Genomic DNA, 12,788 nt, shown 5'->3' with positions numbered 1-12,788 from the left:
CTGCCTGAAAAAAAAAAATAAATAAATAAAAAAAAAATATATATATATATATATATATATATATATATATATATATATAGTGTCTAGTATAATTGTGGTTTGGATTTTCAAACGTCTTTGGTTGAGATAAGGTAAAAAGAGTTGCCATGGTTAAAAGAAACCAATGTTGGCACAAAAACCTGAAATGAACTGCTGTATCTGGTGTTAAAGTCACATCCTTTGTCGACCCATCCACCCACCTCGTTCCCGTCCCTAAGCGGCCTCGCAGCCACTGCCTCTACCTCTGCCTTTACCTCTGACAGACGACAGTCATTATTCACACAGCCACAAGAGGTCCTTGTCAACTCAACAAATACATAGATCATTTTAGGCTGTTGAACAAGCAATGAAAAGGTGTATTTGTTTTTCGTGGGAGAGCAGTTTCAAAATGTCAGATTATTATGCATTATGCAAAGTAACCTGGCTATCCTGTTAGCTTGCTAACAAAGCCCAAAGTCAAGTGTTGAGATAGGTTAATGGAGCTGACATTTGGTACACTACAACTAATAGTGTACTGCAGCGAGGACTGAGAGTGCTAAAGGTGTAAAGGTTAAAGACATACCAGTCCCCTGTTTTACACTAACCTAACCAGAATATTCACTTTTTTCAAGTTCAAATCAACACATCTAAACCCAAAAATATTTTAAGCTTGCACTTCCCTTCAATTTTTTGGCCTAGTAATCTCTTAAGTCTCCAGAATGGCATTGGCCTTGCCTGTTCAATTTGTTCAACAGCTTTAAAGACTATATACATACAGACTGGTCAGTGATATACAGAATATCGCTGTTGCCTGGAACCAAACGGAGTACCTGGTCCTATCATTAAATGTCTGTTATGTACATCTAAGAAGACATCTTCAAAGCTTCACCCATTTCAAGCGGCCCCAGATGCAGATCAATACTCCATTCCTCTCAAGAGGTAGTTTGTTTCAGACAATAATTTTACTCCCAAGTAGCACAGACATTAACAGCTATTTCTTTGAATTGTAACTCCAGAAATATATGGCAGCCATAAAACAGACAGCAGTATATTCCCCCTTGAGGCATTGCCTGTTTTTCCATCTCATGGGGTTGAATTAATAAGATGCTTTATATGAAACATTCAATCAAACAAGTCTATTTTCAAAGTGATGATTTTGTAAAAATGATCCAACTAGAGAAAGATCATTTTATGGCACAGGGAGTAGCCAGCAAAAATTGTGAGGCAATTTATCTAATGTGTCTCTCTCTCTTTTTTTTTTTTTTAAAGCACTCTGTCTCTAACATGTCTGTGCTCCCACAGAACACGAGGGAAAGAACAAAATGAGTGTCTAGCACATGACCCAACACTCACTTCTTGTATTATTCAATGAATATATTCAGTTGCTGGGATGATTCGGGAGCAGAGATGCCGCCTGAGCTCTGAGAGAATGAGAGAGACAAAAGACCAATCAGGGGCCTCTTCCAAAGGGATGCCTACAGCCTAGGAAAAAGCTTTTATCTATCCGACACTCAATGCTTATCACACGGTTTCAGTCTTCCAATCATAGGAAACTAAGAATAACTCTATGTTCAAAATTGCACTGAGTAACTATGACAGAGGATAAAAAGGAAAAGAAAAACTGTGAGTCAAACAGACATCGAGACTTAAGATGTTTCACCATAACTACATATCTTCAGACATATGTGACGTGAACATCCAAGACTGGGAAATAAGTAATAACTTAATGGTCAAAATAAAGAAAAACTAGATTCTGCTATCACAACAATGGCACTAAAATATTCACAGCACAAAGTAAAAATTCCCTTTTAGAAGCAAAGCTGGTAGCGACATGAATCACTTTTAGGATTTCAGTGCAGTGGTTTTAAAGTGCTTCAGAACGAGGTGATCTACATATGAACTGCACAAAGCGCTGACAGCTTGGGCTGGCAAACAAAAGGATTGAAGGAATCTCAAAGAGACTCTTGTTGTTGTGGTTTGAGTAAACAAACATGGATAATAGTTTCATTTAAAGCCAGGCAGAAAATTCACATTATGCATGTAATCCTCGTACACAAACGGTCCACATTCGTTCGGAGGCATACATGAGCTTAAGAACAACAATGTGCAGTTTCTTGATTATATGACAGCGGAGATCAATGTTACATCAACATGCCGGTGTGGGCGGTTTAATGGCATTGTGGTAAGGACATGGTGCTGTAGGAGGTAGTTAGCTGATGTATGCATGTGCTGAATGCCTCCAGTAAGAAGAAAGTTACCTAGAGGGTCAGACGCATCGACTCATTCTGAGCACCACAGTAACTCAGTGAGTCTTAATCAATTGCAAAGCCTGCTGGTGACAGAAAAGAGACATCAAATCAATGACATAATATTTCAGTAGAAATAAAGTATGACTTTTTGCACTCGCACTGTTTTGAGCAGGAAACATTTAAATTAATCAGGGAATTTGCCATTTGAATTAAAAGTTGCTTTTAGAACTGTTTGCTGTGGTCATTATGTCGGACAAGGCAGGATGATCAATAGCCAATTTCCCCAAAGTGTGATTACACTGTTGATTTGAGTGTTAAAGGCTATATTTAAAATAAGAGTCATTAACTTTCGTACGGAGAGCAACCAAGCACTTGTTTCAATAGTGCAGTTTGGAGAAAAAACAGAAACGGTAGCCTGAGGCAAAAACAAGGAAGCAGCAAACTTTTTCATAAAGTTGTACTGAAAACAATAACAGGCGATGTCACTGCACACATAATTGCTCCAACTGGCAAAGCGTTTTCTAAGGGAAGAATCCATCAACCTTGTTTAGATGTATAAAATATAATGCTGCAGCATCTCCAGACAAATAAAAAGAAAGCAGTGTCTTTGTTTCAAACATACTACGGGGTGGAAACAAAGATCTAATGTCTGTAACCTGGGGCAAGAAAGGTAATCATCAAACTTGTGGGGGGACACTGTGGAGAAGTAAAAAAGTGGAAATTATCAAAAGGTTACAGCGAATTTTGCACATCAAAGAGAGCTGAGACCTCATTTTCCAGCAGACGAAAAGAACTGGAAGCAGAGACACAACCAGTCCAAATGAAAGGCCTCTTCGTATACATACAAGTAATTTTAGAAACAGCTACCAATTCAGAGCTGATATTGCTATGCTCATTAAAATGTTCCAAATATGTCCAGATATTAAAAAAATAAAATAAAAAAGTCAAGTTTGTGATAAGCTCAGATAAAGCAGCTTGCAGAGCATAGTTTTGGAGACTCTCAAAGAAAATGGCAAGACATTCAGCAAGTCAGGGCTTTCTGGAGTACAGCAGAAATTAATCCTAAATTAGGGGGATGTGAGCATTGATGGGAGACGGAGTCTGACAGTTATTACTATTACCTCAGTCTGTTGGGCTGTGCAAGTCATTATTTCAGCCAAGACCCTGTGACAGGCACCGGCCCACAGCTCCCGCTACTTATTCTCCACAATGAGATGCCCTGGAGGAAGTGAGGGAACATGCACCAAGATCATTAACTTAAGAGCACTAAACCACTCACATTTTCATCCATCTGCACATGTAGTGCAAATGAACCCAGCAGGCTACTGTGCTCTATTCAGCTCTCCAAGGCCAAATAGGGCTTGAGAAGAATTGCGCTCAGTCTTAGATCTAGCCTTCGTTGACAGCAAAACTTCAAGGAGATGTTCATGAAAGGCATGTTCACTGCTCAGGCCAATTTAATGCACATTTTTGATCAGCGGTTGGGTGCTCTTTTGCTAAAAAACCTGAGGACTAATACAGAAGATACACATAGCTAGGAGGGTGAAACCACAACAAATCATTGAATCTCTAATTCAGGATAAATACTTATTTCAATTTATTCTGCAACATTCTTCAAACAAGTCGTGCTGGAATATAGTCTTATTGAATGTTTTAAACCCACTGGCAGATTCTTTACTTGCTTTTAGGAAAAGGACCAAATAATTGCTCAGGATAGAGGTTTCTAGCCATGCTAGCAAGGTTTAATGGATTTTTATGCCGCTTGGTCAGCCCACCACTTTGGTTCAGAATGGAGTATCTTGACTAATGGATTGCCATGAAATGTGGTACAAATGTTCATGGATCCTGTGACTTTTCCTGTAGTGCCACCAGCAGGTTGACATTTCCAGTACAGAGTGAAATGCCATGAAATTTCACACAGACATCTGTTCCTTTCTCCTCAAGCACCATTATCAGGTCAAAATCGGAAGAGCTGTACTTTGTGTTCACTGCTGATAAGCAGGTCAAAAGATGTGAGTACGCTAAACACCTTAAACTAAGATCTTGAACAAAGGAAGCGCTACCTCCTAAACATGTTAACATGACAACCAGTACCGTTTTCCTTTTTTTCCTTTATTTCTCCACAACTGCTAAGGATCAAAAGCAAACTTCAACATTTATCCACTTTATAAATTGCTTTCTTTTAATAGGCATAACAGCCGCACAGTGTCACAAGAATGGCTAGACCCTTGAAGTCTTGTTTACTTTTTTACAGTGTAGAGAAAGGTACAACAAACTAAAAGAGAGCTTTAGACCTTTAGACATACACGTTATTAAAGTCTGGTTTGGGAAAACAGCATCAGTAGCTTCTTCATCAACAAGGGTGCATTTAACCGAGAACAGTAATATAAAGTACCACAGATGATTATCTCAGGTACTTGATGATTACCCTTAGATGAAAATTTAAATTACCTGAAGATAATGCTAATGCAAAAGATGACAAATCACTTGCTGCAAGTGAACGATATTAGGTGCACATGCAAGATTAGGCGCACACTATACAGCAATGACTGGCTTTTCCATAAAAATCCATCAACATAGCATCTTATCCATACAGACTCAAATTAACCTCGTGATATTTTCATCTTTCATGCATGAGTTTGTATAACACATCAAAGTTCTGTCAAACTCAAAGGCTGCAGGTATTTATCTGGTGGGCACGTGCGATCTGACTTGACATTTTGCAAACACATTAAGCAGCATCGGTAGCCAAGCATGTTTGGCTCCACCAGTTTAACGTGACATATATACAGTACTTTGTCAGAGAAAAATAAGAAGAAAGGTGAGTTACTAATGGAAGTAATACACATTCCTCTAAATGTGTATTCAACGTTATATATAAATGGGGTATTAAAGGTCTAAACTTAATGTTCAGGTATGTTGCCTTCAGATTTGAAATAAATCTGTTAAATAACACTATTTTCCAGGGACAAAGTGGATGGGCAAAAATGACTGCTGCATTACCAACATGCAAATGACAAAACTCTAATGACTTTGGGCACAGGAAGGAAAACAAATACACTAATGTTTTAGCCAAATGCCACTGTTGAGTTTCTAACAGTACACCATGAAGAAAGCATTACCACAATGATGGATACAACAATTCAACATTTTTGTCAGTTTATTATCCAAAAACTGGATTTTGTATCTGTATTACTGCAGTTGTAATTTGCATTGTGGAACAGTGGAAGGCTAAAACTGAATTTGCTGCAGCTGCTCGGGCCTCAAATGGCTCCAAAATACCACTGAGCACTTTACACAACTGCTGTTTTAAATGAAAATCATTCAAGTCTGGGCAGAAACTCCTATATATTTGAAGTAGGGCCTCTGTCTGAGGTGGCCATCCACATGGCAACCATTAGATGTGCAAACATCATTGCCACTGCCTCTCTGGCTGCTAGGGCGAGGCATGTCTGGAGAAGGATAGCACTGCTGGCAGGCACTGACAGGGTAAGACTCACTCTGGGCCTATCGCAGGGGGAGATTGATGCACTTCTCAGTGGGGGGAGAGCTGACATTCATTTTAATTAGGCGGGCAAAATATTGTCTCTGCGGCATGTAGCCTCCCTTGCCTTATCCTCAACTTCTCTTCTCATTGTGAGAAAGGAAAAGGGACCTCCAGGGAGGAATGACGTCCAGAATAGGCCACAAATCAGCTAAATATATCACATCCCAATCTCGATGATATTACTGTGCTTAAGATGTTTGATTAACATTTAATTAACATTTGTATGACATTTTAGATCAAAACCAAACAAGAATATAACTGGTTTCCTTGAGGATGAGGTCCACACCGATGGGAGGACTCAGTGTTCACATGTTATGTAATGTAAGTAGTCAAGGAAACTAAGACTAGGGGAGGGGTTGAGAAGTTGAGGGTATGGTGTCATTGTAAAGAGGGAATTTTAATGAGCATGTGATTGGGGAGAGTTTCACGAGATGCTTTTCATTCCACAAACATCATTAACTTCTGCAGGGACCCACAATAACCGTGCAAATAAACTGCACACAGAAACACACAAACAGCCACTTAAGGGAAGTCACAGTAAAAACACACAACAATCTATACAGCATGTACCTGTCGGTGAGCCAATTAAAATACAAACAAGAGTCTCTGTGGCACAGAGGAGAAGCGAACACCAAACACCTTTAATAAACCCAGCCGCTAGCCATGTCACTGCTTTCTGCTCCACATAGTGTTTATCTTCCATCCCCTGGCAGTGACATCTGAGACAGAGCAAGGAATAAATAGATAATCAAGAGAGTGGGATTTGTAATGTATCTTAACTAATGCAAAGCTTGTCTAATACCAAACACAACGCATGCTTGCATAACATTCTTCACAACTACTAAGCCATCGGTCGAGAGTCAATAATATGTATCTAGTGGATTCAATATTTACAGTAGATAATAACTGAAGGAGTAGTGGGGTTTTTTTTCAAATTCTAATCTAATTTTATCGGTTTACTCCTTCTAAATTAAACAGAGTGACTTCACCTGCTGCAAAGGTTCAGAGACAAGATGGAAACTGCAACCCTGACAGCCCAGCAGGCCTGTCAAGCTTTGGATTTCTCCACATGTTGACGCAGTGTGCATAGTGCTGTGGTGAGAGCGATACTCTCTATATGACGGGGTTGGATGGTGTTTGTTTTTTTAATCCTCTCCAAAACATCCCACAAAAATCGTGTGAAGAGCGGATTAACCAGTATGTTTTTCTGCTTAGCATGTCCAGCCTACTAGGTTAGTTACTACAGTAGTGCTCAGTGTTACTTTACCACTGAGCATTTCATACCACATTATTGTGAGGTTACAGGTTTCCCTACAGTGTGGGAGCCAGACTTGGATGCTACTATATCAGATTGTAGGCTTACAATAGCGCCCTGCCACTAAATGAAAGCATTAAAGTCAGCTAACTCATGAAGCTTAATTACCATGCAGTATGTTTTTGTCTACCACTGTCTAAAACAGTTGTTAAGAGGGCAGGGCAATGAATGAGTAAAAACAGAATCACATGTTACTGGCATGAACCATGTTGAGAAGGGTTGGAATAATCGGTGTGACTCAACTCCCCATAATGTACATTTCCACAGTACAAATTCATCAAAACAATAACAAGGTCTCATATTAGTCACCACTCTGCTTCTTTGAGTTTTAAATAAGGCTGATGGTATGAAGTTGAGTCACACAACGGTCCAAGCCACTATTTGTAAATCTAAGGAAAATAACAATATAAGCATCATTCATTAAAGGTTAACTGGAGTGCACAAAAATTACAATTACGAAAGGATTCCATTCGACATTGTATTTTTATCAGTTTCATTATAGGTCCAATAATAATGAGGGAATAATAGTCCAGTGATTTGCTTGATTTCAGATGGTGCCTTCCATGCATGCAGTCACTATTGGCTACGATTGCTTTCCAGCACTGATACAGTACACTGACACATGCCTGAACTTGATGCGTGCTATATGTAGCAGGATGTTCTCCGATGTTGGCAACTCTCTGTCTAGTCACACTTCAGAATGTGTGAAAATGCAGTGTCTCCATGCATCCAAGTATCCACTGAATTCTCATGAGACTCATGAGTTATATGGAATTATTCTCTGTCGCCACTGACAGCAGCTTAAATCAAACCAGACAGAAAATAAAACAACACTCATGAAAGCTGCCTAATTCTGTATAATGTCCTGGAGGTGACCACCACAACAAACAGCTTTAGCTTATTGATGATCGTGCTTTCTTTGAGCTGGAATGTTGCTTTATATAGCATATAAGAAATGGGCATGCTGCCAGATTCAGTCTTGCGTCTGCATATAACCAGATGAGAGCTCAGTAAAGGGCAAAACATTGAGTATGTTTAAAGGTCATGCATTAATGGTTAGGCTTCCTCAGACGCTCAGTAATCGATTGTGCCACTCACCAAGCCCAGTTAGGGTCAAAGGTGACACAACATGAACACACACACACACACACACACACACACACACACACACACACACACACACACACACACACACACACACACACACACACACACACACACACAGGACGCGGGTGAAACACTCATTACTGGTTTTGTGCTGGCCCAGTTACTCAAATGGAGAGCCCATTTCAGCACATGACACATATCACAACTGTCAACATCCTTTTTCAGCAAAACAAGTTTGCTGTAGTGTAACAGCTCAGGAGACTCGCCAATTACTGTTCCAAGGATGTGATTCGCATCTGACAGTCTCTCAGAAGCGTAACTGTGGTTAGTGAGAGGATCAAACCAAGTATCTCCTCTCTACATGTAGTATCTCTACCCTCCCTTCCCCTCTGTCTATCAGTCTATCTGCTTTGCTTCCATCCTTCTGAGACTGTGACCTATGAGCAGTCACTCATTCCCCGTGTCTGTGTTTTGGATGACTGCAGCTGTCACGCCTCCCGACAAATTGTTTCCTGGCAGAAGGACAAAGCAGTGAGGGCCAGCAGCGCCTCCTGCCTCTACTTCCCTTGGACCGGCCCCTCCATTAACGTTGAGCTAGTGCTTGTCAGCGGAAGAAGGCAGACAACAATAAGTCCTATCATCTTGCATTAAGCCGTATGCAACTATTACATGGCTCAGTTGATGAGCAAGCTGACGGTGGTTGAGGAGAGGCAGTGATCGGCGGGCAGGAGCAGGCCAGAGATGTCTCCGATGAAGTTACGGCTGGGATAAATTGGTGCTGACAGACCACAATTAGGAGAGCCGTCGTCGCCTGGCATCAGCTGTCTGACCTGAGTATTCACACAGTGAGTAAATCATGTACTGTGGAAGGCGTCCGCTTACACTTTTGAGTGGATAACTGAATGCATGATGTACTATGATGGATACCAGTTATTCACTTCTTAAAGGGGACATATTATGCAAAACCAACTTTTTAATTGTTTATGTACATTTGGGAATCTGGAGGGCCTATCAGCAGGCAAAGTGTGAAAATTCAGATGTTCAAAGTTTTTGACGTCATTTCGGCTCCATGTTGCCACCCGTCGCAGTTTACTTCCTGGTTGTGTAGCGGAGCTCCGCCATTGTTACAGAAAGAGCAAGCGAGCCCAGCCAGCAGCCTGCAGCCTGCCAGCCTAATGTCTGGGCAAAGGCTTCAGCAGACAAACTGTCCAGTCATTGGCTGCACAGCCCAACACAAAATGGAGTTTCATAACTAAGTTCGGGAACAGAGACCACGCCCCGAACTCTCCTCATTTCCGCTCAAAAAACCTACTTAAGCACACCTTTTCCGTTCACTCCCTCCTTGACTCATATTCTACATCCCTCCCTCCCTAACCCCATTTCTTCTTTTTTTTTAATCTTTCGTCATTGTCTCTCCTTTTCTTATCCAAACACAGGAACCACTGGGGCTCTTGAAGAGTTAAAGAGACGGCTCCCCCACTCAGCGTCTCAGCACCTCAGCACCCACTCTGTTCCATCCGACCAGTTCGACGAACTTCTCCCTCCATCGACCTACCTAACCAGTCTTCCTCCCTTTCTATCAATCCTCACCCATCCTTCCCATACCCCCTCATCCCTCGACCCCTTCTCCTCATCCCTCGACCCTTTATCCTCTCCACCCGTTAACCCTTTTCCTCCCACAGCAACGGTCTGTGGAGAGACAGCAGAGGAAGTAACTAAGTATTTTTAAGAATTTATTAGTGCTGTCAGTTTAATGCGTTATTAACGGCGTTAACGCAAACCCATTTTAACGGTGTCAATTTTTTATCGCAAGATTAACGCCTAGCACACTTTGTAGTTTTTTTCACATGCTGTTGCGACAACTAGTAATGTTAGAAAAACTACAACACCACACTGGATCTAGCTAGACCGGAAACAAAACAACTGGCACGCCACACACACTTGTTTAAGAGCAGCAGACATTATGTTTTGAGTGGATGGCGAGCGCGAGACGCCGAAATGGATGGATTCCTTGTTGTCTGAAAATGTCAACAGGCTTGTCTGTTTGAGTAACTGGCTCAAAGCAATGACGTAGTAGGCTTACCTTTTATAGGTAACCGTTACTGTTCATTCTTTCTGAAATAAGAGGCTGGGTTGTAGTGATGCGCGGGCCGACCCGTAAACTCGCGGGTTAGCTGCGGGCCGGGTCAAGAAATGTTAACTTTATTGGCGGGGTGGGTGGGGCGGGTCATTAAGGATTAAATATGTCTTACTTCTTAACAACACTGTTGGGTTGGCGGTTGTGCGGGGCGGGATAGAGCGGGTCAAATTATTAAATAAATGCGGGACCCGTGGGTTGGAAAAAACCCAGACCCGCGCATCACTACAGGAGGTAACGATAGAGCTACTGTGAGAGAGAAATAGTCAAACTGCAGGGATTCATTAGTTTAGTAATATTGTGTAACTACAACGCTCACTAGGCTGTTTTTTGCAGTCAAACACTTCTTTATTATTTTATTTTATAACTTAAGACTACTTTGAGCCACAATGAGCTGTTGTACTTGTATTATACTATACTGTATATTATATGCTGCCTTACAAGTAACACTGAATCTGCCTTGTTTTACAGGTGACCTGATGAAGCCCAGGTGTTCCTGGACCCATCAGAGGACAGAGACAGCTGCAGCATCAGGACAGTCTGGGTATCCAAAGGAAGACGCATCAAGATGAACACTGACAGCAGAGCTCCATTACCATCTCACACTTCAGTATACTAGAAACCATTTACCTTGATACATGATCTGTACAGTTTACATAAAAGTTATAGCTTTGTTACTTGCAACATGTGTAACTGGAATATGAATGAAACATAAATAAAGTGTTTTACTTTTAAGAAGACTTTCGGTCATTTTTAAATTCAGTACTAAGTGTGGTTTTATATAAATAACATGTTATTTCACAGAGGTTTTATGAAGATTTCCTGGATGTACAAGAGTTGAAAACCTGGTTTGTGTAACATCTATCAATATGAAAATGTGACATTTAAACCTGTAGTAAATGACTGTAAGCAACACAATACATTACTGTCACACATTCAAACTTTATTATGTTGGAAGATAAATGACATCACAATAAATAATATAAATGATAGAATATTCAGTATACACAGTATTTTTAATGGGGTTCAAACATAATTGCAGCTTTTACACATATCTGAAGGTTAACTTTGGTAATAATACTTTCAAATTAAAATATCAGACTATGAAATATGGATACAGAACAGTACAACTGGTTAATTAGCAGTTTTTAAACCACATAAACAAGTTACTTTGTTAGATGAGTAATTCCTTCAGTTATGTTGACATGTTGTACAGGATAAAGTATTGCAGGCATATAATATGTTTAACTTCACTGGGCTGTGTAGACTGTAGGTCACTGCTCACTGCTGTACCTGTAAAGACAGGCATAAAACACAGTGTTGGTTCTCATAGTTAAGGTATAAACACTAACATTATGTGATAGATAGAGGTTAATATATGTATATATATATCTATATATATATATATATATATATATATATATATATAGCAGTATTTACCTGAGGAACACGTCACAGAAAGCTGTAAGCCTGATTGTTGATGTTGTTCATTTCTCCGTGATTTCAGGTCTGGCTCCCGCTCTAATATGTCCGCTGGTGAAGTTTTTGGTTTAGAAGCAGTTATTGAATTAATATTGACGGTAGAAATGCAGCTAAACTTAATAGCAGTGAGGAGCTACCTGCTGAGGTGGAAGTGGGAGGGGCCGGAGCGTTATCCGTGTCATAATGCCAACCAATCAGAGCAGACTGGGCTTTTCGGGAGGGGGCCTTAAAGAGACGGGCTAAAACCGATCAATTCAGACAGAGGCTGAAAAGAGGCGCTCAGCTATAGGCAGCATGAGAAAAATAATGTCTTTTTGAACATTAAAACATCTAAACCTATTGTAGAAGAGCCACAAAATACAATTATGAACCTGAAAAGGGGCATAATATGTCTCCTTTAAAAAGATGAGTATGTCAAGGAGCTGAGAGAAGAGCGATTAAAACGGTCAAATTATTTTACAAGTATTTGCTCTATCGATGCTCTTGTGACTTAAATGAAGGGGGATAATTTCTGCACTGTTGGTATGGACAGGGACATATTGTAACACTGAAAGTCAACTATTATAGGGTTGGTTTACCCAAAATACAAAAAAAAAGTGTGTTCTTAACCTTGACATCTGCCTAACAACAGGTGGTTGTATGGGGGGGGGATTGTAACCCTTGTCTCTGTTTAAGGATGGTCTCTGGCATTGGATGTAGATGACCTTGATTTTTCTCCAGCTGTTCACCAACCAGTGGGGCCTGATACATAAAAATCTACGAAGGTTACTACACACAAAGATAGAAACATGCACATGCATTCTTTTCATCAGCCATGGTTGTGTTTCATATATCTCAATTACTGTGGAACTGGTTGCTCCCATAGTAGGACATGCCTTTAATCACCTGTTTGCATATCAGTACCTCTGCCTGCTCCTATAGTCTTCCAATGAA

At 40.5% G+C, this 12,788-nt stretch overlaps 1 protein-coding gene and 1 long non-coding RNA gene across 3 annotated transcripts in view; one reads left to right on the top strand and one right to left on the bottom strand.

Moving 5' to 3' along the window:
• The window catches only part of nphp4 (nephronophthisis 4), a 156,701-nt gene that overhangs the window by 78,384 nt on the left and 65,529 nt on the right, over positions 1–12,788 (bottom strand). The gene's annotated exons all lie outside the window — the stretch shown is intronic.
• On the top strand, positions 8,753–11,111 carry LOC127377208 (uncharacterized). Of its 2 annotated transcripts, XR_007887652.1 has the most exons (3): positions 8,753–9,081; positions 9,673–9,947; positions 10,845–11,111. It is a non-coding gene; the product is annotated as an uncharacterized LOC127377208 (long non-coding RNA). The 2 variants fall into 2 exon arrangements; XR_007887651.1 differs by lacking the exons at positions 8,753–9,081; positions 9,673–9,947 and adding an exon at positions 9,962–10,328.

The sequence above is a fragment of the Dicentrarchus labrax genome, unplaced genomic scaffold, assembly GCF_905237075.1.
Source record: "Dicentrarchus labrax unplaced genomic scaffold, dlabrax2021, whole genome shotgun sequence".
In the NCBI taxonomy this organism is placed as follows: domain Eukaryota; kingdom Metazoa; phylum Chordata; class Actinopteri; family Moronidae; genus Dicentrarchus; species Dicentrarchus labrax.
The sequence above is the reverse complement of the archived record's forward strand: the minus strand, read 5'-3'. Positions and strand labels throughout refer to the sequence as shown.